This window comes from Temnothorax nylanderi, unplaced genomic scaffold (assembly GCF_030848795.1).
Source record: "Temnothorax nylanderi isolate EJ_2023f unplaced genomic scaffold, tnyl_v1.0 TNYL_tig0508_pilon, whole genome shotgun sequence".
Taxonomy (NCBI): Eukaryota; Metazoa; Arthropoda; class Insecta; order Hymenoptera; family Formicidae; genus Temnothorax; species Temnothorax nylanderi.
Window position 1 is genome coordinate 50,306 of NW_027249570.1, and position 27,621 is coordinate 77,926.

Below are 27,621 nucleotides of genomic sequence, written 5' to 3' on the forward strand. Positions count from 1 at the left end.
TGAACCCACAAACTGGAATAACAGGATCATAGTCGCGTGACTTTTCCACTGTTGAATTTCTCATCGGCGCCGCGTTACCCCAGGCAGGACACTATCGCTGCATCGTGGTGTCGTCTGTCGTTGTCGGACATCCAAGACAGTCGGCAATTACAAGGACACGCATAACAGTTAATATACCGAGTTATTATAAGTATCGAGGTAATACTCGCCGACTTAAATGACTTACGCTATGTTCGCCATATGTTCGCCGAGCATATGGCGTGCCACTTTCCGCGAATCCGCAAGATGGACCGCTACGCGGCGAATTGCATAACAATGATCGCCGTCGCGAATCAAAAATATCAATTTTTATTTGCCACCGTGCTTTTTGCAACTGTATCTGAATAAGTGTGTCACGCCTGACCATTTTATTCGGTTGAGACTAAGCCTCTTGTCCACTTGCTGCCGAGGCTCGCGGACATCGTCCTCCTTCGCACAAATTATTATTTCATCGTGCGTTTACTCGCGACGTGGACGAACTCAAATCGTCAGAGAACTCCGAGAAAGGTCAAGAAATCTCAATGCTACGTGACTGCTTTATTTCTCTGCAAAAAGGTTTTGATTATGCGGGAAATACTTGTTATTAGTGATTTTATGAATAAGATATTTTTACAAACTCTTATAATTTGTATTTATTATATTTCTACAAACATCTCACAAATTTACTACCGCGAAGTGATCTTAAAAGTTTGAAATTAAACGCAAAGACGACTTATGCGTGTGATTTCCTAAGACGGACTCTTTGCGCTTCGTTAGCAAGTACTTTCACATGCCTAGGTGCACGCCCAGCTATCCGATAATTAGCCCGGAACGCGGGAATATTAATGTCAGTGTTTAGGGGAGAAACGTTGCGCGAGTGTCATTGTCTTCGTAATTGTCCGTTCCGCCGCGAAATGATTATTGACTTGAGAAACGCTGATTACAGCGACGAGGCACCAAGTGCCTCATTGTTTTCCCCACGGAGCGTCATTAATATCTTTTCGCTCTGTGCCGGACCGGGTCAAAGATCGGGAGGAGTATTTGCGCGCTATAGAGCCGTCACAAACGTTTTGAATTTCATCGAGTGATATCGCGACTGCGCTTTATCTTCGGCCCGACGCGCCTTGCATTTACAACCGGCGCGTGACTGTCATTTTTTCCTGGACGTATATTTGCACGCGCGAAAAAAACGAGTGAATGCAGCGAACAAATAATCGGACGTCGATGATCTTCTTTTTTAAATCGCTAGAACTCTTTCTAAACTTATCAGGAACTGTAGAACTTTTTGGGGAAGGGTTAGAATTCTATCAATTATATCAAAATTCCAAAATTGAGGTGCCAACTTCACAGAGATGATGATCTCGGCTTCTGGTTAATAATTACGAGTTTTAGAATGTAAATATATAGTGCCGCCATCACCTTTCCTTGTGTAATGGCAACGAGAGATCGTGGGGACTGATTTACTAGAGAGTTAACACGACCGTCGCGCGGTAATGATTTTTAACCCGGCACGGCTGGTTAATTATTTCTATATCAGCTCGTCCGTCGCGCTTCGTTAGGTAACGACGATTTAATTCGCCGCACGTAAGGTCAATATTCCTTACCGGGCGTCACGGGGTCCCTTGCTACCACGGATGGTACACGGAAGCATATCGTACATCGCTGCAAGACGGATGACCTTCCGAAGGTCAGCGCCTTTGCTCCCCGCCGTCGATGGATACCGCCATATATATGGTGTACGGGATATACCCGTCCTACGCCTTCTTATAAGGCGCACGACGGAGAGAGAAGCTAATTGGAATCCCCACCGACTAAATATAAAATGGCAGATCGGCGTAATGACATGGAAAAGCGGCGGTTAAACGACTTCGGCCTTTCTTCCGCGTGCGTGCCTCGTCATTACGCGATCGGAGTATGCCAATCGTTAGTCGTCGTCCCGCAGAGTGAGTCTCACGCGATCGATCGAACGGCCAGACGAAACTCCTCGAACCGGCTGGCCGATCGGTCGTCGTCGCCGTCGTCGTTATAACTGTTCGCGTTGGCGAATTAATTCGCGAATTAACGGCGCATTGTTTCGCCGCCGGCATAGCGCGCCGGGATCTCACGGTCGGAATCTTTTACGTAAACGCTCGTGACTAGTATCCCGAGACATCTCCGAGATGACTACCGAAGGATATCTGGTTCTCTCCCCGGTCAGTCCCGCCTAATTAAAGCCAGGTAGCGGTAATCGTTGCGCTAGATTGCCTTCACGTGTACATCGTCATTTGTTATTTCCAGTTGATTATTACGCTCCTACAAACAACTTAGATCACCCTTACTTGTCCAAGAGAAATTGCGCAACGGAACACGTTATCGTTCATTACTCGGGAATATCGAGAAATCAATATTGATAGCTGTAACAATTCACACTATGCACTTTCTAATATAAGAGGAAAGATTGCTGTAAAATTTTGCATTAAACGTAGACTATTTTGCATCTCGTTGTATATTATTATTATTATTATTATTATTATTATTATTATGCTATTAATTGATTTGTATTATGCTTTTAATCGAGATCAGTTTTTTAGTGATAATTATTTAGTAATAATTGTGGAACATTTCTTTTAGCATAAGTCGTTTTGAGATAATTAACAACAATAATGAAATTTTGTAACATAATTATTATAACTCGCACAACGCATATCATTAAGACTTTTAATATGTGTATCGAATTTGCGATAATTAAGTATAGTACGGTCGATGTTCGAGCTATTTCTTTTTCTTTCTCTCTCTTTCTCTCTTTTTCTTGAACGCAGAAGAATCGGCACGCCTCGAGACTCGTTGATCATTCTATAAATAACCATGAAGATTCTAAAAGGACGGGCTCTTAATGAAAATGTCAGGGACCAGGCAAGAAGGTACCGGCGAGCGGAATTATTCGATACTCATGAGCCATTTCTTGTCGCTAATTTTTCTCGGTCTTCGTTGATTTGAGCTCTGCCAACGTATGCTTCTCGTCACGGGCACTTCTCTTCGATTGCGCGTCGCAAATGTACTTTGCTGCATTTCACGAGTTCCTCGCGCTTTCGACATTCTCGCCGGCGAATCAGCTGCATGCGGGTAATTGGGACTCTATGGCACCGTACTAATCTCCTATCGATCTCTTATTATTCGCGGAAGACGTGCCTTTTCCAGTCCGAGGTAAAACTCTGCGGTTCGCAGAAGCGTTATGAAGCGAACGTCATTCCCGGCGCATTGTTGAGTCCTTTTGCCACAACTTCGCCGAGAAGATTATAGCAATTTTACCTTTTATAAGTACCCTAAGTCGCGTTTTGTCGCGACGAGCGTTAAAAGCGTTCCAGGAATTGTAGCGAAAGGGATCGGCGTTGAAAATATTAGGACTAATTGGGAAGATTGTACGCAATGAACCACAGTAATGCACTTTCCTCTAACAAAAACACTACGGAATTTCAAAAACTCGAGGAATTAATCTCGTGCAAATTATCTGTGAAAAATGATTATAAATTCTATGTGAAATTCTTGGGTCGAAATTATATCTTGTATCGTATAAGCATTTTAATCGAAATACGTACGTTCTTATAACAAATATTACTCAACACACCTCGATATGTATATATTTACGATCATCGCAGGTAGATGTGATCGTTTGCTCGCTTTGGAAGGATCTGTTGTCACGACAGACCGTTGGTAATCCGCAGAAATTAATGCGTCCTGGGAAATAAACGTCGAAAGACAGATTTATGCTGACCTTCGATGTACTTTGTAGGAGCTATATCACTCGAGTAAATGCACTGGCAAATGCGTGCCAGTGCATTTACTTCGCTATAATTATACGCATAAAGACCGTTTACAAAAATTCTCGAGACGAGCATAACGATGAGACTGCTACATCTCAATTTACATATCTGTACATGATTTATTCATTTGTACTCTTTGAATATCATCTTTCTTTTAAATCTTTTACATATTACAAATATATAATACTACATACATATATCTACATATTTTGATGTCGTTATATTATTTACTGCAAATAAATAATATAATATCAAAATATGTAAAAAACAGTGACTAATTATAAAGCGGTGATGTAACAAGAGAGATCTCTCGAGATCCTGTTAGATTAATACCACACCGTGCAAATAGTACAGTTTCTTGTCGTTTCCGGCGTTTCGTTTCAAACTTTACGCCGTGTCAAACTCGATGTTGGGTGTGCGACGCACATTTGTAAGAAATATCGGAGGAAAACCTGAACTCTCTCTCTACGTCGGCCGGCTGTCTCTCGCTGTTGCACTTTAACGGCGCAGCCACGCAGAAATAAGTGCAGCGGCGCGCTGCAGCGTCGTACGTGAATCGATCCAAGGCTCGCTGCGCACGATCCTTGCATTCCTGTTGCAACCGATAGGTACAACCGCCACTGCGTTATTACGCGCGATGCACGATATATATCTGAATCAGTTATAATATAGCTTTATAATGAGAAATTGGGATAACCATTTTCTCACAAAATACACTATATTTAATTGTTTCCTGTTTAGAGTCATGTAATGGCGAGATAGATTGAAATTCTAATTTTTCTGATCAACGGAGATACATTAGTTTCTCAATTAAAAGATTTTGCTACATATATGAAAGTCGTCGAGCGTGATTTTCACCACTTTGAGAGCGTTATCATTGAATATATATTTAACTTTGACTTTCTTCAACGATATGTTCTTATGTAAGTTTATTTCATCAATTAGTGATGTATATTTTACCGTCGTTTGTATTTAAATGCAAATGTCGATGACGACATATATCTTTATTCCTTATTTATTTTTATTCACTGGAAAAATGGCTTGAAGTTTTACGAGTCGAAAATGATATTTATATCTGGTAACAATAACGTAAGATCGCTCGGGTTAATTGGTACAAGGCGACGACATTTTTTCCAACGTGTCGTAAAACTTCAGACGACTTGGATTTCGTAAAAGGCGCGGTGGCGACAGCGGTTTCCCTTTCATTCGTGCATTCTATGCTGCATAAGTGCGCGCCGCGCGTGGGCGCCCGTAACTGCACGTGCACATGAGCACGCGTGTCGGAACGTGTGCTGTAGGTTTTTAATTTTTTTAGGAAGCATTTAATGTATGTATGTATGAATTTATTGTCTCTCCCCGTAGAGCTTACAAAGCGTTTTTCTTTTTATGAGGAACGTTCCCAAACCTTTTACAAATATATATTTCTCCCCCTCGCGTCCTGGCCATATGCGACCTTACATCTTATTTCCCTTCCCCTCCCCTTTCGTCCGGCACCCCTCTGGCCCTCTCCTTCCGCTTCCTCCAGTTCCGCATCCCTCTGACTCCCTTTTGTCCGGCTCTTTCCCTCCTTGCGTTCGCCGCCTTTCTTCCCTCTTAAGGTGGAAGCACATAAAATTGCAGGAGACATGAGCAGAATGCAGAAGCCATATGCGCATGCGCTATGGTATCTGGGGTGCGTTCAGAAAGTCACCCGGGGTACACACAACTCACCCGAAGTGGTGGGAGATGGGCCTGTCCGGGCGTGTCAAATAGAGAACTGAGCGCGTAATTTGAATTGATATTATTTCTATTGATATTTGCATCGAATATTTATATAAAAATATGCTAGAATAATAATAAATAGTGATTCTCATAGTAGGTCTGTTCGTTTTCGCTGCACTTCTGAACTAGTGCAATGAGTTATACGGGGTCTACAATGCGAGTCGTAAGTCATAAATTGTAAGAAATTGACCAATTTAGTCAAATTTGAGGAGAATAATCGACTGCGATTAGTCAGTTTCTTATAACTTACGACTTACGACTCGCATTGTAGACCCCGCATTAGAATGAAAGAAATATATTTGTTTCATTCTAACTTATTGCATCAGTTCAAAAGTGCAGCGAAAACGAACAGGCCTAGTATTTTATGCAAAAAATGTTATACAAATGTTATACATAATTATATACAAAAACTACATTATAATTAATTATAGATACTATTTTTGCCTTCTTAAGGGGGTATGCCATCTTTGAGCATGAAATTTAACCTCTTTTTCACGATTTTTTTTAACATATAAGGAATAGAGCAATCGAAAATCGGCTTTAAGGGGTCTTTTTATTATACATTGAAGATGTAAAAAAAAATTTTTTTGTATATAAAATTATTCGTATATAAAATATACACCCTGTCAAAAGAGGCCGTGTGCGTCACGGGGGTCCAGCTGGTGTACACGATTTCGGCTGATTGGTATGACCTAGAACAGAAATAAAAAAAAATTCTTAATCTGTGATAGATTGGCTATGGAGGTATCTTTTTGAATTCATAAAGATCAGCTGTGCTATCTGGGCAGCCTTGAGTCCAAATACGTGATTTGCAACGTTGTTCATTATTCACAGCTTTGCACTAGCTTATTAAACATTGAATTTTGTATAAAAAAATAAATCTAAAATATTTATTACAATTTTTTATTATTTATTCAACATATAACTTTTAGAAAACAAAATTTATTTTTTTTACTTTTTTAAACACAATTTTTTATGTCTGCATTAATCATGGAATTTTTATACTACACAAGTTTACGTTTCAATTTATTTCAAGACAATGTTTAATTTCATTGTTCTTCTCATTCAAGTATTACAGGGAGATAATTCTGACTCTGCAGATGTTAAAAAATTCTATATTATTAACTACCCTACTTTTTCGATAATTTAATTATTTAATGGAAGTTCTTCTAAAGGCCATTGTATGTCTTTTCAATTTAAAATCCGCGGGTTTTAGTTTGATCTAAGAGAGGGGGTCACCCAGCTCATCCATCGAAAATCATCGAGGAGCTGGGTGACCCCCACTACCGACAAAATTGAAGCATTTTAAGAGTTTCGTCACTTTCCGTGTAATGTCGGGCTCTTTCGTCAATTTGGCGTCCGCCTACTTTTCCCCAATCGCAAGGCTTCTGCTAAGCCACCCGAGGCTCGTCCGAGACTTTCTGAACGGGGGTTTGGGTGAGTTTGGTAAGTTGGGTGACTTTCTGAACGCACCCCTGTAGAGCTCTACAGATACCATAGCGCATGCGCATATGGCTTCTGCATTCTGCTTATGGCTCCTGCAATTTTATGTGCTTCCACCTTTACACTGCCCTTACTCTGCAAATATAGTTACTAATCCTACGCTCTTACCTCCTTTTCTCCTCCTCCCTTCCCTTTCCCTTCACGCTTCTCTCTCTATCTCCCTTCATCTCTCCCTACTATCCCACAGTCCTTCTACTCTCTTCTCTTCCTATCATCTTCGTCCTCGCCCGAATCCATCAACAGACTCTCCTCCATCCTTTTCGTAATCTCGTTTTCCTCGGTCCTCTTCGAACTTCTGCTTTCCTCCTCTTTCCTTTCTTTTCTCCTTTTTCTCTCCTCTCTTTCTCTTACCCTCGTCTCCACCGATTTATCTCTTCCCTGATGTTGTTCTATAATCCTAGCTAAAACGCCAGCCAATGGAAGCATCTCTTTTGGAAAGTATTCCCTCAGAAATCCGTCATTAATAATTCTGGCCCAGTTATATCCATATTGTAGGTTACTCTTCTTTAAAAAAGTGGCAAAAAATCTCTTGATTTGATTCCAGTTATCTGAAGTGATGTTTAAGTAAGACATTCTGCAAATTTGAGTCCACTTTTGTCTTGTAGCCACCTCAGCATGTTCAAGTAATTGGATCATTCCCAATCCATTTCTAGCTGTATGAGTTAGTACAGTGGAGCTCAAGATAGCTGCGACTGCGCCATCTGTCGTTTCTGTTTGTCTTGTAATCACATATTGAAAAGCAAGTAAGATAAACATACTGGATGTAGTGGGTCTTCCCTTTTGTAGCATTGTAGCTATCAAGAGACACGGTAATGTCTCGCGCCAAGTACACGCGGAGCGAGACCGACCGTGACTCTTTTACGCGACGCGACGAGTTGCGAGTACTCGAGATGTTGAGATCTCATATAACGAGTGAACGGATCAAGTTTTAAGTAGGCTTGATCGATAGCTTGGGGTCGATTATAAAGAAAAATGTTTTTATTTTTCCGCTACGTGCCCTACGAGCGGAGATATTGCGACGCAAAGTCCAAATGTGAAAATTTTATATTAAGATACTACTACATAAGATACGTCGACGTCTCTCATATTATTATTATCACTGGAGTCGCGTCCCTTTCACTTTTTCAATACTGGCGGTGCTAGTATCGCCAGTTTCGATATGTACGTACATATGTATACGTGTGTGTACTGCGCGCAGTGCACGACACTTATGTGATTCATATATTTTCTTATAACACGCGATTTTTGTGTAATACAAAATACAGTTATTCTCGAACTTCTCTAATTTCAGATAGATGTTTTAAATGTGTACTCGACAAGTTTCGCGTAACTAAAATATGATACAGCATTTAAAAGTAGAGAGAGAAGTTGATACCATTATCTATATATAAAGCCTTGAATTCGTTTCGAGCAAGGTTTACATTCGCTTCCATATTGTTGCACATGCATACCGAAAAAGAATACGTCAAAGCCGTCGATCTTCTGAAACGCAAATATTGCTTTTGTGCGATATGCGAATTCTTCGGGCATGTCAATGAATCTGCTGCGCACACCGGGTTTGACCTTAACCAGCTTGTCCCGCAGTTTGAAGAATCTTTATATACGGGGTGTCTCAGGCATTATGCCGGACTGCAATTGTTAGAGGCCAAATTAAAAATCTAAATGTAAATAGATTTGTTTCGCTATCGATGCGTTAACAATTTTACAGTTAAGTAACCGACACGAACGGGATACAGTGTCATCGAATACACTTATCTGCAAAGATCTTAAGCTATCGTACGATTATAATCTGCGGCTTAAAAGTAATTATTATGTTTACTCCACGTATTAAGCATAAGGAGGTGTCACCTAATTAAATCACACAACTGGCTTTTAATACAAAATAATATATGCATATATTTATCACATGTATATCAATATAGATTTGTACATCGATCATTACTACAACTGTTGTGTATGCGTTATGTGTAACTCCTCGCGTATTAAATGTGCAAAAAAAAGGTATTAAACATATATAAAAAGAGTGTATCAATCGCCTAATTAAATACACATACACAACACGCAATGCTAAATTCGCGATACAACTGGCTCTTATGCCCGTTTTCACCAACGTCGTTTAACTTGAACCTTAGTTCAATTTACCCCTTGTCTCTTTCTAATGGACTCCCTTAGAAACAGACAAAGAGTGAAGTGAACTAAGGTTCGAGTTATAAACGACGTTGGTATTAATATAATTAATTTAAAATATTATAGATATAAAAATTTAATTAAATTTTATTAATTAAATTAATAGATTTTTTTTAAATTTATATTATTATATTATATATAAATTTATTGTTATTGGTTACATATTTTTATTTCACTAATAATATATATATTGCATAAAGAAATATTTTTATGGAATCTATCGATAATGCGTGGGGTCTGACATCCAGGACCGCTACGTCATGTTCTGGCGGCCCGGGCATTAGTCATGTATATCAACAGTATTTCGATCGATCATTCGATCATTACTACAACTAATTTCACTCAGCAAATCTTGTGTCGCGAATTTAGCATTGCCTGTTGTGTATGCGTATGCGTGTACCAAGTAGTTACTATATTCTGCCGCTTAAAAATAATTATGTTTTCTTTTCCCTATCTGAACTGTCTTCTGCCTCGTCTACCCCAATTGTAATTAGCTGACGACAATCTGTATAAGAACCTCATAAATCTTTCTTCTTGTCGTCGTATCTCCGCGGCTCTGCCTCTTGGTCTTCAAACTGTAAAATAAAATATATAATGTATAACAAATTTCGTGAATTAAATATGTATAATATGAATTATATATATATATATATATATATATATATATATAATATTAATAATATTCTATACAGAGAGTGCAGGGGGGGACTAAAACCTTATTCCAAGGGCCAATCAGCGATTGCATTGAGATTCTGAATGTATTGTATTTTTAGGAATGCATTAGTTAATTGTTCTTTATTTTTTTTTGCACCCCTCCACATGGTTAATGCTAAAAATCCAGTCAGTTGGTGCAGCAATAATTCTTCTCTTGAAGCTGCAGCAGTCTCCACTATTTTTTCAATGATAGCGCTGATCGTCTTTTTGAAGATGTCCACTTCCTTGGAAGTGCAAGTCTTAATTAGCTGCATATATTTTGCTTTTTCCTTTTCACTCATTCCAGGCACAACATCTACCGCTTTAGGTATTGCTCCATGATCAGGAACTTCCAATTATTCAGTTGTGCTTCTACAAATAGGATGAAATGGGGAGTCCGAATACAGAGTGTCTGGTCAGATTCTCCCCGTTGATGTCCTTGCAAGAGCTGATGCATCTGCCACAATCCCAACAAAATTATCTTCAACAGCCACTGATCCAGTGAAGTAGAATTTGTAAAATCGTACAAAGACCCTTTTCAGGAATTCGCGTCCTAGAAGTTGATTATTAAATTTATAATCAGCTCGAAGTTGCAATAATTTAGCATCGTCCCATCCTTCTATTCTTGGTGCTGTTGATTTGGGGACCTTAGCTGCCAAATCTTCCAATCCTCTTTCAAATGTCTCAAATCTTCTATCCAAGTCATCTTTGTTCATGATTGAGATTTGAGTAAAGAAAACGATTCAGCAAAAAATTTCCTAAATAGGAAGGAGATTCAGTATATCGTTTTCCTTCAGGAAGCATTTAATGTGATATTGATTAATACCCATCGAAAGTTTAGCAGTCAAGAAAGGTAGTTTGGGCAAAAAAGAAAACACGTGTTGAACTTAGTTTTGGCCCCTCTACACACCTGTCAAGTTTCATCAAGATCGATTATTTACATCTAAAAATATTCCCTTGTTAGTCAACCGGTTTATATGAAACCGAGGAGTTTGTTTATTAACCCTGATCTGGTGAAGATGCCTTTCACGGTTCGAGATGTAACTGGAAATCTGCATGATTTTATTGTAATAGAAGAATTAATGGAAATACGACAAAAGTGCATAGATGACCATGAGATTCGTGTCCTCGAAAACTCCTTTTTATTTTATTTAAATTACATTTTCCGATATATGCAGGAAAAATTGAGGATCAATAAAACTTTAATTTGAGCTTGACCTAACCTTTTAAAAACGTATATTTTTGTATACAAGAAAGGTGGCACACGATGATATCTTGATTATATGTTATCTGAATCAAACGTTATGTAGACGTCGTTGCCACGCAAAATGCGAAATAATGCACATTTTAATAAGAATAATGAAAGATAAGTACAACATCAACTCTGCCACGATAATGCAGACGTTAACATTTTGAATATCTGGGTGGAACAGCATGACTTCTGATTTGACCAAAAAAAATTTTCTAATGGATCTTGATTACAAAAACGCGTATTTAATGTGTTGAAATCAAAAATTTCATTAACAATTTTCCACAATTTTTTAAACCCATTTATAGTAAAAAGCCAGTTAGACAAAGTTGGAACCGATTTAACAATCTTACGCGATATTTTTTCTACGTAATACATACTTCGTAGCTCATTCTTCGCACTCACCCAAAACTCATGATGAATACTATCATCAAACACTGGACGTCGCAATTTATTGTAATCATCAATTATCTTTTCACATCCATTAACTGAGTCAAATAAGTCGTTAAAAAAATGCACATGCACAACCTTGGCTGTTGCTATACCCTCTTCTGTATTGATCTTCAGTTCCTTATTATCTATGGATACACTACCTGTAACATACATACATTAAATTTTGTACAAAACGATTTTTCACATGTCGAGGAGCTGTTAGATTTTGTTCCATTACATGATGAAGAAAGATCACCGGTTCGCAGATGTATTTGGGTGAAATGATCGCCGAACAGATATTTAATGAAAGAAAATTGAATTCTGCGACGAATATTCTGTCCAAGATAGTATTTTAGACATAATCGGATCGATAAATGTACAAATTCATTTGATATTGTCCTAACTTATTAAATTTCTCATAAAAGTAGTTCGCATACATGTGAACTGACCCTAAGAAAAGAAAGTCCCTAGATCTCATGGAGTCTTCCATCTATGATCATATCATAGTCGCAGACTCAGAATTTCACGTGAGCGCATCGATCTATCTAAGCCTCGCGTTCACGGGAAAATAAAATATCAACAACAATAACATTATCGACTTACCGTATTGGGATATAAGTGGAAATAATGTAAAGGAGTGTGGAAAACTTAAATTAAGTGCCCTACGCAGTGTGAAATATAATAAGAAACATTTAACAGAACATAACATTAAAAACGAAAAGGTCTAAGTTGTATCACAGTGTTATACATCAAATTGAATAAAGAATAGTCATATTTATTCATTGTTTGTTATTTCTTCTAATCCATCCTGAAAACAAGATAGTATAAGATATTATGCATAATGCATGTCTCAGCGCATCCACTCAAAATACACAAAGATAAGGAGGACAAACCTAACCTTTTTTTTTTTGTTTCGGAGGAAGAGAGAAAATGCCTCGCGCATCATCCCGGGCCCCGGCACCCGAGGTATGTGGGGCTTGCACCCACTAAAAACTCTCTCCCTAACATGCAGCACGCTGGACAAACAGTTACGTGACGTGGGATACTCGAGGAATTACTTCACGACACATAACAGTTCTCACGCAGAGGCGACAGAAAAAACGTAATCCAAAGACAAAAGACGCACGAAGAGGTCATCCCAGGAGGGGCGCTTCGCCCCCCGAAAAGAACGAGCCCTAGTCGAATTAGGCCCACGAGACACCAATGATGTAAACATCCAGGATCTACGCAGGCAAAATCCGACCACCTCAGGGAATCCTCGTGGTAGCGATCATGATCGCAAAATCATTTGCGGGTGATCGCACCACCGAGGATCCCAATCATTGGTTGCGAGATCGTTCGTCCGAGGGGGTCCGCATCCCCCCCTAAGTACATCGTACACAGACCACGGGACGTGCACGAACGAGACGTACAGGAACACCCTCTATCCGGAGAGGGGATCCACATAGACCCGAACCATGGGTTCACAGAACCCGTTAACATTCACGGATACAAGTACCCCTCACCACACAGGAAACGGACCCCACAGGTCCGCGTCACGGGCCAGAATGCGGCCAAAAACAAGAATCGCGCCCCACCCCCCACCCAGCCCACCCCGAGGGGAGGAGGAGAGAGGGGGGGGAGGCGCGACATTTATAAGAGTCCGAGGAGCCCATCGCGGACCGCAGAAGACCCCCCGAGGGACGACCAACCGCACCCCGCGGCCACAACAGGGCATCCCGCAACCCATTGCGTGAGCAATGAGGCTGGAGCCCCGAAAAAGCGGTGAGCAGCGGGACTACGGCCGACCAACCCCCGGAGGGCCCCACAGCCAAGTGCGACAAGTCCCCGGAGAAAGCACAGAACGCGCAACGCAAACATACTCGAGTTGCAGGACTACCAGGCACACCCGGAAGACAGCCGCCCGCCGACCACCCCCGGGCCAACCCCCCCCCCCCCGAGGATCCGGAAGCGTCGCGTGAACGACGCACCGGACCCCGGGGGAGGACAGGCCCACGACCGATCAGCGCCCAGCCGCCCCAGGGGAAACCGAGCAGCCCCGCCCGCACGCAGCATACAGAACATGAAACGCAAAGCGCAGTACAATGTCAGCGTGATCGTCGCAAACGCTAACCCGGATCGATGGCCATCTGCTGCTGCCTCCTACGCTCCTCCTCCTCCTTACGCTGCAAGACTCGCTCGGCAAAGACCGAGAAGGCGTTCCAGGACTCCTTAGTCACACAAATCTTCCCCACAACACTCTCGAGGGAGAGGTCCTGTCCAACGACGGCAGTCAATTCTCCCCGCTCAAGGCTCCAGAAATGACACACCGCCAATGTGTGCTCGGAGGTGTCCTTTTCGGCATTGCAGAAACGACATATCGGAGTATCATCCTTGCCAATCTTGTATAAGTAAATCCCAAAACAGCCATGACCAGTCATAAATTGTGTTATTCTGAAGGTCAGAAAACCAGATAAGCGATCTAACCAATTCTCAAAATTCGGGGCAATTGCCTCCCTGGTTCTTCTACCAGGTAGATCGGGCCGCAAAATATGAACTCTCCATTGATCTCTCAGTGCGTTCCATTCCTCCTGACGGACCGCCGCGGATGAGACGTCATTATAATGTCCATCCTCCTTCATTCTTCGATGGCGAAGGTATGTGCGTCTCAGGTAGTCCGCGTAGAGGTGGAGAGGCGGAACGCGTGCCAGCAGGGTGGATGCCTCGTAAGAGACCGTACGATATGACATCGTGGTTCTGAGTGCCGACAGTCGAAGCGCACGGCGCATCAGTCTCTGCTTGGTCTCTGATGCCAAGAATTCCTCGCTCCAAATAGGCGCGGCGTAAAGCGCGATGGAGGTGACAACGGTGTAATATAGTCTGCGTTTGTTTTCAATCGGTCCCCTGAGATTTGGGAGAATCCCACATAGTGCGCGGTTGACCTTTGAGACCTTAGCAGCAACATATTTGACGTGAGTATTAAACGCCCATCTCTTGTCTATATAGACGCCAAGATACTTCATACTATAAGAGACCCTTATAGTATGTCCCCCATATACAAAGTTGGAGTCGCGGGGACAATGTCCAAAAAGAACGACCTCAGACTTCGGCCAGGAGACCGTTAGACCAAGGTCTCGGATGTTGACCATTAGACTGTCCAGACACTCCGTGGCGAGAGCACATGCCGAGTCAAAATCGTCTTCGGCCACCAACAAAAGAGTGTCATCGGCGTAGCAAACTATTTCGCAGCCCCTGGGGAGCATGGTCCGAAGCACCTGATCGAAACCCACGTTCCAGAGTGGAGGGCCCAAAACCGATCCCTGAGGGACCCCCCGGTTGACATATCTAGTACGAAACCCTCCGCCGGGTAAGACGTACCGAACCTTCCTATTTCGTAGGTACTCCTCTATGATGCGCCGCAAATACCTAGGAACCCGTTTATTTCGAAGGGCACTTCTGATGCTAGAGTGTTTAATTGAATTAAATGCATTCTGGATGTCAAGAGACAACGCCAGAACCACCTTACCCTCACTGCGAGCCTCGGTGATTACGCTCTTAACATAGAATAGAGCATCGGTTGTCGAACGCCACTTACGGAACCCGAATTGGTTATTCGACAGGTTATATCGAGGGTTCTCTTCCAGATATGCAGCGAGGCGACTGGCAATTATGCGCTCGAACGTCTTGCCAACCTCGTTTAGGAGGCAAATAGGACGAGCCTTGGGAACTTCGCCGGGTGGTGGGGCATCTCCCTTGGGTATGAGAACCAAGTCGGCCATCTTCCAACTAGGTGGGAAGATTCCGGTCTCCATATAAATATTATAGCTCTGTGCCAGACGATGGATCATACAGGGTGGTAATCTGCGCAATACAGTCGCCTTGAAGCCATCGGGTCCAGGAGCCGTACCGGAACTCTTCTTCGCGGCAATGGCCTCGCACACCTCACCAGAACCTAACCTTTTTTTTTTTTGTTTCCGTAGGAAGAGGTAAAATGCCTCGCGCATTCCTGACCCCGGCTGTCAGGATATGTGGGGCTTGCACCCACTAAACATCCTCTCCCTTAAACACAGACTCGGGACACAGTCACGTGACACGGAACACCAGAGGTACACATCACGCCACGCAACAGTCCTCACGCAGAGGCGACAATAAACACGTAACCCAGACAAGAACCAACGAGAGGCCGCCGTCACTGGACCCGCCAGCCCCGAGAAGGACGACCCAGTCGAATGGCATTGACGTACAATCGTCACTCGACCACCTCGCAGAAAACGCATGATAATGGCTGCAGGAGCAGTCGCCACCATAGCGGGGTCTCCTCATTGGTTGTGGGGGCCACTCCCGAGGGATAGCGGATCCAGGATCAACATCGTGCAAAGGTGGACGAAGGACGAAAACAAACAGAAGTTCCTCATCCGGATGAGGAACTTCACATCACAAGTAAACATACGAATCAATGCAGATCCGTCCGCGCGAAGAGTAATAAACTCCCTACCAGATGTGCGGGTCGAATCGATCGACCCGCCCGCGCGAAGGGTTCATATAGTGGAACCCGTAGTCAACGAGGCATCGCCGCAGCGCTCGGAACGACGAATCGCAGAGGGGCGCGACGAACAAAAACGCATAGAAGGGTCACCGCCCCGATCCGAGCGCCCCCCCCCCCAAGGGACGACCAGCCGCACCCCGATACCACAAAAGGCTCATGTAACCCATTGAAGGACAATGGGTCCAGAGCCCAAACAGCGGCAGGCAGCGGGCCCACGGCCGGCCGACCCCACGGAAGAGCACACAAACCCAACAGGGGCGGGCCCCTCGACGCAGAGACGGGAATCGTGGGAGTAATCGTAGGATCCCAGGCACCCCAGAGGGGGGACGAGCGCCGACCACCCCCGCGCCCCCAGCCCCCCCCAGGGATCCGGGAACGTCGCCAGAGGAGACGCACCGGACCCCGAGAGGGGCCCAGCCCAAGGACCGCCGGCGCACCCCCCCCCCGGAGAAACCCAGGAGAGTCCACGACAGACCCACATCGCAAAAACAATGATATTCAAGTACAGAAAACGCAGACCCAGCAACGCAAGATATACAGGCCTAATTAGGGGGATCAGGATCATCGTCGTCCACCGCAACCGGATGCAGTCGTTGCTGCTCCCGGAAACGCTCGTCCTCCTCCTTGCGTCCAATGACTCTCTCGGCGAAGACCGAGAAAGCCCTCCAAGACTACCAGAACCTTTTTTTTTTTTTTTTTTTTTTTGTTTCGGAGGAGGAGGAAAAATGCCTCGCGCATTCAACCGGGGGGCCGCCCCCCGGGATATGTGGGACTTGCATCCACTAAAAAACCTCCCCCAAACACAGAAAACAGGACCACAGTCACGTCACGCGGGAGACACGAGGTATTACATCACGCGACGGGACAGTCCGTGCAAAATTGCCCGGAAACACGTAAACAATTACACTAAGACTCACGGAGGTCTACACATGGAGGCGCTTCATCCCCAGACCGAACGGCCCCTAGTCGAACGAACAAACCAGTCGAGACCGGTCGTTCGACCACCTCGGAGGAACCTCATGATACCGACCGCGTGTCATGTTATCATTGAGGAACCTCTTCATCGGTTGCGGGACAGTTCGTCCGGAGAATCCGCGCCCCCATAAACAAGGTACACAGACGTGCACGAACAAAGCGAGACAGGAAAACCTCCTATCCGGAGGAGGATTCCACGAGAAGAAAGGGATACCCACCACCAAAGAAACAAAGGACAGGCCAAAGCCCGTGTTAGAAGGGGGGGCCGATACGGCCCGTTAATTAGAGACCGCACCCCCCCCCCCAACCCATCACGGAGAGAGAGGGGGGAGCGGAAAAAACAGACAGGGAGGGCCAACACCGCCGGGAGAGAGGGACCCCCCCAAAGGACGGCCGCCCGCGGACCACCGCCACAAGGGCTACCACCAAATCCGCCGAATAAACGGCGGAGGCGGAGCCCGAAAAGCGGCGAGCGGGGAACCACGGCCGACCGACCCCAAGAGAACCCCCACCCCGACGGCGCAACCCCCCAATTAGCAAAGGTTTCCCTCGGAACAGCCCCAGCCTCCCCCCCCCCCAGGCAGCGCCGGACGCCGACCGCCCCCAGCAAACCAAGGTCCCCCAGGGACCCGGGAGCGCCGCACCGGTCGGCGCGCCGGGCCCCAGGGGAGAGCGACCGCGGGACCGGCCGGCGCCCACCGCCCCGCAAAGGGGGGAGAGGCCAGAGAAGAAACAAAAAACAAAGAACCGCCCAAAGCGAGACAAGCCACACTCAACGAGAAAAAGCGTCAGATAACACCCAAAGAAACACCAAGGATCAATACGCACTGCCAAGCTAAGAATAAATCGCGCGCAACGAAAAAACAAACGCAGACGCAAACGCAAAGATTATGTAGGTCGCATACAAGAGATCAAATTAACGCAGAGAAGCGCGCCGTGCCAGGCTCCCGTCCAGAGCCTCCTGTTGACGTCTCCTCTCATCCTCTTCTTTGATGCGGAGGACGCGCTCCGCGAAAACGGAGAACGCCGTCCAGGCCTCCCGAGACGCACACATAGCAGCCACGAGTGTAGGAAGATCGAGGTTCTGTCCTACGACCGCTGTCAGTTCACCCCGCTCCAAGTACCATCGTTCGCATACCTCCAAGGTATGTTCAGCGGTATCGATGTACAGATTACAATGTCGGCAAATAGGCGTATCCTCACGTTGGATCCGGTGGAGGTATGACCCAAAACACCCATGTCCCGTTAGGAACTGGGTGATGCGGAAAGTAAGAAAGCCTGAACGTCGGTCGATCCAGTCGTCGAAGCAAGGGGCAATGGCCTCCCTTGTACGCTTCCCAGGTAAGTTCTCGTCCCGCACGTAGGCCGCCCAGCGCGTTCTCAAGGCGAGCCACTCCTCATTCCGAATCTCGGAAGGAGCATCGGTGTAAAACTCTCCGGCCACCTTTAAAGCTCTTATGCGCATATAAACTGTAGACACGAAGTCCGCGTAAAGGTGAATGGGTGGAACCCTCGCAAGTAGAGTAGCGGCCGCATATGATACGGTACGATACGCCATTACCGTACGAAGAGCGATCAGACGAACCGCACGGCGAAGCACCCCTTGTTGTTGATTGGAGGCTAGCAATTCCCGGCTCCAAATGGGAGCCGCGTACAGGATGACAGAGGTGATGACGGAGAAATATAAACGTCTCTTTGACTCCACGGGACCTCTTAGGTTTGGCAGTATTCCGCAAAGGGCACGGCTCACGTTTGTGGCCTTGTCTGCCACGTATGAGAAGTGCCTGCAAAAATTTAATCGTCTGTCAATAAAGACACCGAGGTATTTCATAGAGGCCCCAATAGGGATCTCAAAGCCTTCCACCTCGATCTTTGAATCACGCGGACAGTTGCCGAAAAATACGGCCTCTGACTTAGGCCAGGATACTTTTAGGCCCAGGCTACGAATATTAATAAGTATACTCTTCAAGCAATCCAATAAGAGCTCGCAAACCTCGTCGTAATCGTCGCCGACCACCACCAACAAAGTGTCGTCGGCGTAACAAACTATGTGACAATCCTCGCACAGTCTGGTACGAAGGACCATGTCAAAAGCGATGTTCCATAATAGGGGGCCCAGCACAGAGCCCTGTGGGACTCCCCTATTGACACCTCTAGAGCGACGCGAGCCATCCGCGGTAAAGTAACGAATCCATCTGTCCGTTAGGTATGACTCCAGGATCCTGCGCAGATATCTCGGAAAACGTTTCACACGAAGAGCCCTCCTGATGGCGGCAAGCGTGATAGAGTTGAAAGCATTTTCGATATCTAAAGAAAACGCCATGGCAACCTTGCCGCGAGAGCGGGCCTCCAGAATAATTTCCTTAACGAGTAGGAGAGCGTCCGTGGTTGAGCGCATATGCCGGAATCCAAACTGATTGTCGGACAGTCTAGCAGCGGGATTCTCGTCCATATGATCATTTAGACGTTCGGCAATAATACGCTCGAATGTCTTACCGGTCTCATTAAGGAGACAAATAGGCCTCGCCTTCGGCAGTTCACCCGGAACGTCGCCTCCTTTGGGGATCAAGACGAGATCCGCCGTCTTCCAATGACGTGGAAAAATACCCCTCTTAAGGAGAATATTAAAGCATTGGGCGAGTCTCGCGTGCATGCCGAGTGGTAACCTCTTAAGTACGGATGCCTTAAAACCGTCCGGACCAGGGGCGGTATTGGTGTTGGTTTTGGCAGCGATAGCCCGACGCACAGTCTCCGCGGTAACCGGCGGACGATCCGCCTCACAATCGCCGAGGTCGATCGGCGCGAGTGGATTTCCCGGGGGAAATAGCTTGTCCAAGACCCTCTGAAGAACGTCAGGCGCCAAAGTGGCCGCCAAACCCGGAGTAGACCTGCGAAGCCGATTCATAACGACCCTGTATGGCAATCCCCAGGGGTCGTCGTCGAGCGTGTCGATCAACTCCTGCCAGGCAACGCTCTTCGCCCGCCGTATAGCGTACTTTAATTCCAGTTTAGCCGTGACGTAGTTGTTCCTCTTGATCTCAGAAATGTCCGGAGAATCGCGAGATCGACCGCGAGTCCAGATTCTTCTGGTGCGGTTTGCTACGGCTCGAAGAGAGGCGATCGCGTCGCTCCACCAATACGCGGGCGGTGAATTGCCTCGAATTTTCAAACGTGGAACTGCGGCTTTGCATGCGTTTGAAATGCACGTATGAATCCAACGGTCGGGGATCGCGTTGATCATGTGTTCCTCGCTGTCGGGCGCGACAGCGCACGACCACTCGATAGACGCCTTATATAAATCAACGTCCATTTCTTTATAATTCCACCGGACCGGACGAACGGGTCTATAAGGCCTAACGTAGACTACCAGAACCTAACCTAACCTAACCTAACCTAACCTAACCTAACCTAACCTTGGAACCGACGGCTAAGTCGTCGCCGGTTCCGTTGGCTTCGTCGTTCGCAGCAGAAGATCGGATGGAAGCGTCGCGGATGATTGCATGGACGATTCCTCTTTGCCCAATGTAAAACACAATACACGATTCCGAGAGATTCCGAAAACGATGTGTACACGACAAAGGTTCACGAGGAAAAGATCACGCTTCCCTCCAGCGTCACCAGCTGCTGCTCTCCGTAGTACTCATGATCTGCTGCGAACACAGCTATTTGCTGTGTGTCCAACTGCGAAGCCTGTATTTCTGCGTCGCTTTGTATCTCCTTCTGCGACGTCTGCTGTGCTGATATTGTTACTTCGCCATTCAGTGTCATCTGCGACGCAATATTATGCTCCCTTGATGGTCTGGAGACCTATACCCACCTTCCACCCGATTGCCTGTTAGAATGGCGACCACAACCCTTTAGTATTATAAAGTTACAAAACCCACCCACCTATCCTATCGCCTTTTAGGATTAGATACAGCGATTTCGACGTTTAACTTGACATGGCCTACAGATGAGACAAGTGCAGATACCGGGTCTTTGGACTTGTTTATCATACCCTGGAAATCCAGGATACTGTCGACGTAAATCTTGAAGGAATTGTTCCGAGGAATACTACGACAAGTAGCAAGTGCTTTTTTAAGTTTTTGCCATTGCCTCTCCACGGTGTTAATATGAACATCCACTTCCCGATGGTTAGGATGATCCGGTATTGCGCGACCTAAACGAGGACTTAACTCGGGAACTTGAATTGTACCCTCAACAAACCGGTACTTATGATTCACCGTAGCGTGTCCCTTCATCTGTAGACGCGCAGCGCATCCTCTATATGAACGATGCTCGTCACTCATAATAAAAGAGCCCGGCTGAATCTTGGCCTTCATAATAACGTTAAGGGTAGACCGAGCCTTATTCGGAATCTTCTCGATCCACATGTCACCTGTAGAACGACTGATTGCCTCAAAAACCCACACCTGCTCACGCTCCGTGGCCAGCAGCCGCCCTCGATGATATTTCCTGATAAACAAATGATTTTTATCCACCTCTACAATGTCTCGACTTCCGCCAATTGGTCGAAAGTCATGATCTTGAAAAACATCAGACCTCACGAAAAAAATTATACCAATCAACCGCGGTTCCTTTTGGAAGACCAGTAGAAACGGCCGCAAAGGTCAATTTATCTTTCACCAGAAAATGGAACATAAGACGAGCTGCTGCTAACGGACAGATTTGGGTCCGTTCGAAAAATGTCTCTTTCCGGGGATTTTTTTTCTGGATGTTTCTTTGTGGAGCATCGCCATATGAAACCCAAATCATAACTCTCATCCCGATGTGGCCGCATCTTACGACCACATCGACAGATCTGAAAATCAGGAATCACTCCCCAAGCTAACCAAGCCTCGAGAGCCTGATTCTTGATCCGAATTGTATCAGCTAAACTCCAGATTGTCATTTCAGGCCGAAAAAGGTCCCTGTACTTTCGGTACAAAACCTCTCTTTTGGCTTCCGACAATTGGATTGCTTCCACAGCCATTTTATTTAGATGTAACCTAAATGTGCCTAACCATTATATGTACAACACCTTTTGTACTCGGTCTAGCAAGAGAATATCGAGTCTGAGAATAGACAAGCAAAGTGAAAACAGCGTGCCGCGCTACAATACAGTAATGCCAGGCGACAGTTGCGACCAGCATGCTACACAGCATGTGCTTTTAAACTAGACACATAGTGTACCTTACAAAGTACAAAAAATTATATAGGTCTTATAGGTCTAACCGCTCTGGTTTTCAAAATATACAGTGTTAAAATTAAAAATAAATAATATGAATTTTTAAATAATACTTCAATTGTGTGTGTATAAACAGTACACACGTAGGCGGGGGAGGGCTACCGCCCCTTCCCCCCAAGCAGGAGGATGGGGGTGGGGGTGAACCTCGGTTTGCGTGAAAAGTGTATGCGTGGAGGCAGTAGGTTCCGCCCCCCCTGCGGGGGGCTCCATATCTTTTAAACTAGACACATAGTGTGCCTTACAAAGTACATGCGTGAATTTTTCACGCGTGGAAAGTTGTAAACCCGAAAGTTGTAAACCCATGTGACAACTCGTTTCGCGTGAAAAGTGTAGGCGTGGAGGCAATAGGTTCCAGGAGATTTTTAATTGTTTCTGATCTTGTTAATAGTTGTTTAACAAACTGTGGATCGGGCCGCTTTTGAATTCCATCGTCTGCAGAGGGACTCATCACAAACCGTTGAAGCTGAAGTGCTAGGTCTGCAATGAAATGTGTGATTAAGAAAGGAAGAAGGAATGATTATTTAAAATATTCCAGTTTTACGCATTACTTTATGCTATTATGTACCTGTAGACGGTGATCCGTAATGATGTCAAGATGTGTGTGAGTGGGAGGAAGGAAAAAGAGAGAAAAAGCGATAGGTATTTTAATAAGTTTTTAAATATGTACTTACTCGTTTTTCCAATTAAAATGGTATTTTTCAATATGTTCCGTCAGGCTTGATGTTCTTAGTGCGTAATTTTTTTTGTATAAATGCATAATTTGTATTTTGCCGTATCATTTGAAATAGTATAGTAGTTTCGTACTTTATACGGTACGGGGGTTTTCACACAGATATTATGCTTCCATTTTAAATGTTGTATTAATTTATTACATATCTGTGGCTCGTTAAATTTCTCTGGACACAGATTGCACTTCCCAAATCCATCTTGTATGTTTTGAAAATAATACCATAAATTGTCTGGGTCCGCCATTATATCCGTCATAGGTGTAGGTGCACAGTTTACATTTTGCTGTATTCCCTAAAATTGTATAATATTTCCGTACTTTATATGGTACGGGGGCTTTATATTAACTATCTGATGACCTGATTTTAAGTAGGATATTAATTTGTTTAATATAGAAGAGTTGTTTCCCACAATTTCAATTCCACAAAGTTTGCACTTTGCCAACTCATCTTCTATATCTTTGAAGTAATCCCACAACTCCCTTCTATTTCATATGCATGATATGCATTTCATATTTTTATTAAATTCCTGCTAGAATTCAAAGATATCCGAGGCAGAGAGAGTCAATCTGAACCAATTTTTCCGAGCGGTTGCAACAGGTTTGCGGAAATGGGGAGATAAATCAAATGACAGGCAAGAAAATGTGACGTGTACTTGGATCATTTTTGCGAGACACAGGGACTTTTTGCAATATCAGGGAGTAAATGGAGCTTAATGTAAGATGCCGATACGGTAAATAGTAGCGATTAAATTTATGGCGTACTTGCGGTAGAATTGTGCAAGCGACGCGGCCGATTTTACGGCTGACAAAGATCGATGCTTTTACGTAGACGTGACGCTTGTGCAATGTAACCGCGAGGAGACAGATGATCGTAAGGGATCCGAGGAGCGAGTCATCTTACTCTTTTTAAGCATTCATACATATTAAACGCCTCAATTTCACTCTCGACCATGTACGCACCATTTTTGGGTTTTATATTCATGTTAAATTGTGCAACTGCACGATGATGCGTCGCGTAGGTACGCTTATTTCAACGTGCGTTTTATTGCAAATTGTCTTTGAGCATTTGCCGCTTTAAAACATTCTGTAGCCGTGAAAATCCTAAACAAGGAGTAATTTTATAAATTTTTAATTTGTATTTAATTTAATGAATTGTGCGCTGAGCGCAAATGAATAACAATTTACGTATTGTTAAACAGTTGATATTTCCAATTGTATGCGAAAACAGAGCATAACAGCGCATGGTACAATTACTCGATACTTTTTTGACAAAATTGCTCTCGTTCCTTCCACTTACGAACGTTTCACGACAGGCAGGATGGAAGGTCTTCCTCGAAACCTAAACCTAAACTGGGTCATTCTGATTTATAAATATTATCAATCGCGGTATTTATAACATTACATAGTTTGTGCAGTAAATTTCCCGAACAATAAAAGTTGCTCGCACGTGTGCCACTATCGATCGATCGGATAATCCTACCTCGGCATTGTTCGCAACTTTTTTCCGCCGAACGGAGATAGTTCGAAACACGCTGGCTTTATGAGTGTATCGCGAAACAAGTAAGGAATGCCTTTAAATACCGGTTACGGCCAATAGCTGCGCGCACGCTGTTCATTACTACTTCGCATGCAAGATTTACAAGAATGGTTAAACGTTCGTTTGTGATGCAAGCCTCCGTCACTAATGTACGTAGGTATTTCTGCAATATTTTCAGAGATTGAAACTCGCGCCGAAGAATCCTAATCTCGTCTAAAATTTAACTTTTTCCATATTTGATGTATGAAATTACTGACTCGTATATTGTACAATCGTGTTGTTTTGCAATACAGCACAAACAACATTTCAAGTTAAGCGTAATACAGTATCATAATATAATACAATTTTATGTTTATGTCGTTTATGATAACGAAATTATGAGTATATATTAATATTATTATATGATGTTCTTCCGCTTTGGAAGGAAGCATGTTAAATGTTGCAAGTAATTCTTTAAAGTCACCAAGTTAATCAAATGGAAAGTGAAATCGCGATGGAGCTATGAATGTTCGCCTTTATCGTTGCAGGAAGTTAAGTCGCGGATCGATAAGGATCGATCTCGCGCGAGTTCGATGCACGAATCAGCGGCGTATTTGTCATAGCGCCGATGGCAATCACATTGGCCATTGACGCCTTCGCGATAGACCGAACCGGCCCGTGTTCCGCGTGCCCGGCGTGTCTGGTGACCAGAGTACCGTGCAATCGTTTCTGATCGACGGAATATATCCGCGACTGGGTTGCTGTATACGGTGCCGGTTTTATGTACTGCCACGCGCGACGGACACGCATTACCAACATGCGCGCTGCGCATTAAATTACGCGTATCCGTGTCAAACGCGTCGTTACGGAATTGCTTATAAACCGTTAAAAACGGCGGATGATGCTCGTCGCTCGACGATTTTTCTCAATCCGCCGACGTGAGCAGCGCGTAAAAGCGATCGAGGTATACGGCAACGCGTATCGACGATACGGTATCAGCGTGAAATTTTCCCGTTTTCCGCTACTTATTTTTAATCGCAGACTGCAAAGAATGTGGAATCGCCCTTAACGAAAATTTAACATGCGTCTATTTGCGCAATTTTTTAAATTCATTTTATCGGACAATTAGTACCGGATTGCGTTTTTGTTTGAATGAAATGCGCGATTTAAATTAACAATAAGTGAGAAATAAAAACTGTGAAAATAAGCCACCGAAGTGTGATCTTTTGGATGCGTTGAGTGATTCCTGCGAACTTGACTTTAACGCGTTTACTAGAACACGGCGATTTTATGACGTAGCGACATTCGCGTCCGATCTGTATCGAGCCCGCGGAGATTCAAGTCCCCCGAGTGAACAACGATCTTACAAGTCATCCCGGCAACACGCCCGCCGCATAGATCGTCGGGCAAACGACGGAAATGATTGGGGCGGATGTATGTGTATGTGTGTAACAGTGCGGATACCCGATAAGGACTCGCTTCCTGGTATTGCGAGGGGGATACTTCGGGAACCGAAATGCACCTTCTCGCGTCGTTGTTCCGCAGCCTAGTATTTGAGACAGTCGTTAGCACCTCGTATATCACCGGTTCTGCTGTGGAACGATTTGCCAAGATGCGTTGCGTAATTGTCGTAATAAACGATCCTTATTATCATAGTAAGACGCTTAACAGACCGGGCGTGAAAGAAACGGTAATTACGCGCTCCCGCGATACGCGTTAGGCCGAAGTTATCGTTGCATCCGGAAACGACCGGCCGTGAGTCGCTTATTCAACCAATAATTTATTTGCTCTCGATTAACCTTTCAGAAGTGGCGCGCGGTCTGTGAGACCGCACCAATAATTTTTGTATAAATTACTTCGTGTATAGCAGTCTTTATAGCACATTAAAGCACAGAGTTAGTGCATATCTATCTCTGCCGAATTTACTCTGATACAACATCACGCGTGCAAGCTTAATTACGATCAGCTTATTTTTCTGGACAACTCACACGTTTGATTGTCTCTGCTTATTCTTACTTTATGTCCCAGATAAGTGTACTTTTCAACTGCCTCGATTTCCATATTCTCAAGTTTCATCGGTTCACTAAATACTAGGTTCTGTTCTGTGAGATCAGTCAGATGATACACAAACTTCCTTTAGGAAAAAAGTGTTGGGAAGGGAGAACCTTTCCCCACCTACAGTGCTACCTGTTTCAGAATCGAAATATGATCGAAAAAACTAAAAATTATATATATCTTTTATGTATAAATATGTAATATATTTATATTTTTTTATATACATATATTTATCTATAATTTTTGTAACTATATTACATATATATATTTCCATTTTTCTATCTAAATTACTATCGTTAATAATTAATGTTGATTTAGAAATATTACTTGAATTTGTATTTGCAAATATTTATTGAAATAATGATTAATCATAGAAGTTGATTATCCAGTCGCATCCCCGCAATTAATGGTGATATCCTTGTCAATACATTATCATCCGCACGGTAATATTCGCACATTTCATGGAGTTATTATTAATCGTAAATTAGCACAAAGAACGATTAAATAAATGACAGGTAAATATGACGGGCAATTCATTGAACAATTAAGAAAAATTAAGCTAATTTATTAGAAGATGCCCTATTACAGGTCGACCATGTACTACATTTTCATATATTGCTATGTTAGCGAGTGCATTATCGAAAAGGTAACTCACAAATAAGAATATTATATTTTTATATTTAATAATAAAACATGATTTTATGCGGCGGCCGACAAAGAGCGAAAACATTGGAACAATAGCGCATAATCTGAAGTGGCAACATTTCCCACGGGATTCTAATCTGCCTATTATAGTAACGCAAGGATACCTTGCAAATTTACCGCAGGAAGGTTCCTTACCTTGTTAGTCATCATCTTGGTTTTGCTGTAATTGATCTTTAAACCTGGTACCTTTTGTGTCGCCTGTTGCAGTTCTCGCAACATGTCCATGGCTTCCTTGTAGTTATCCGCTA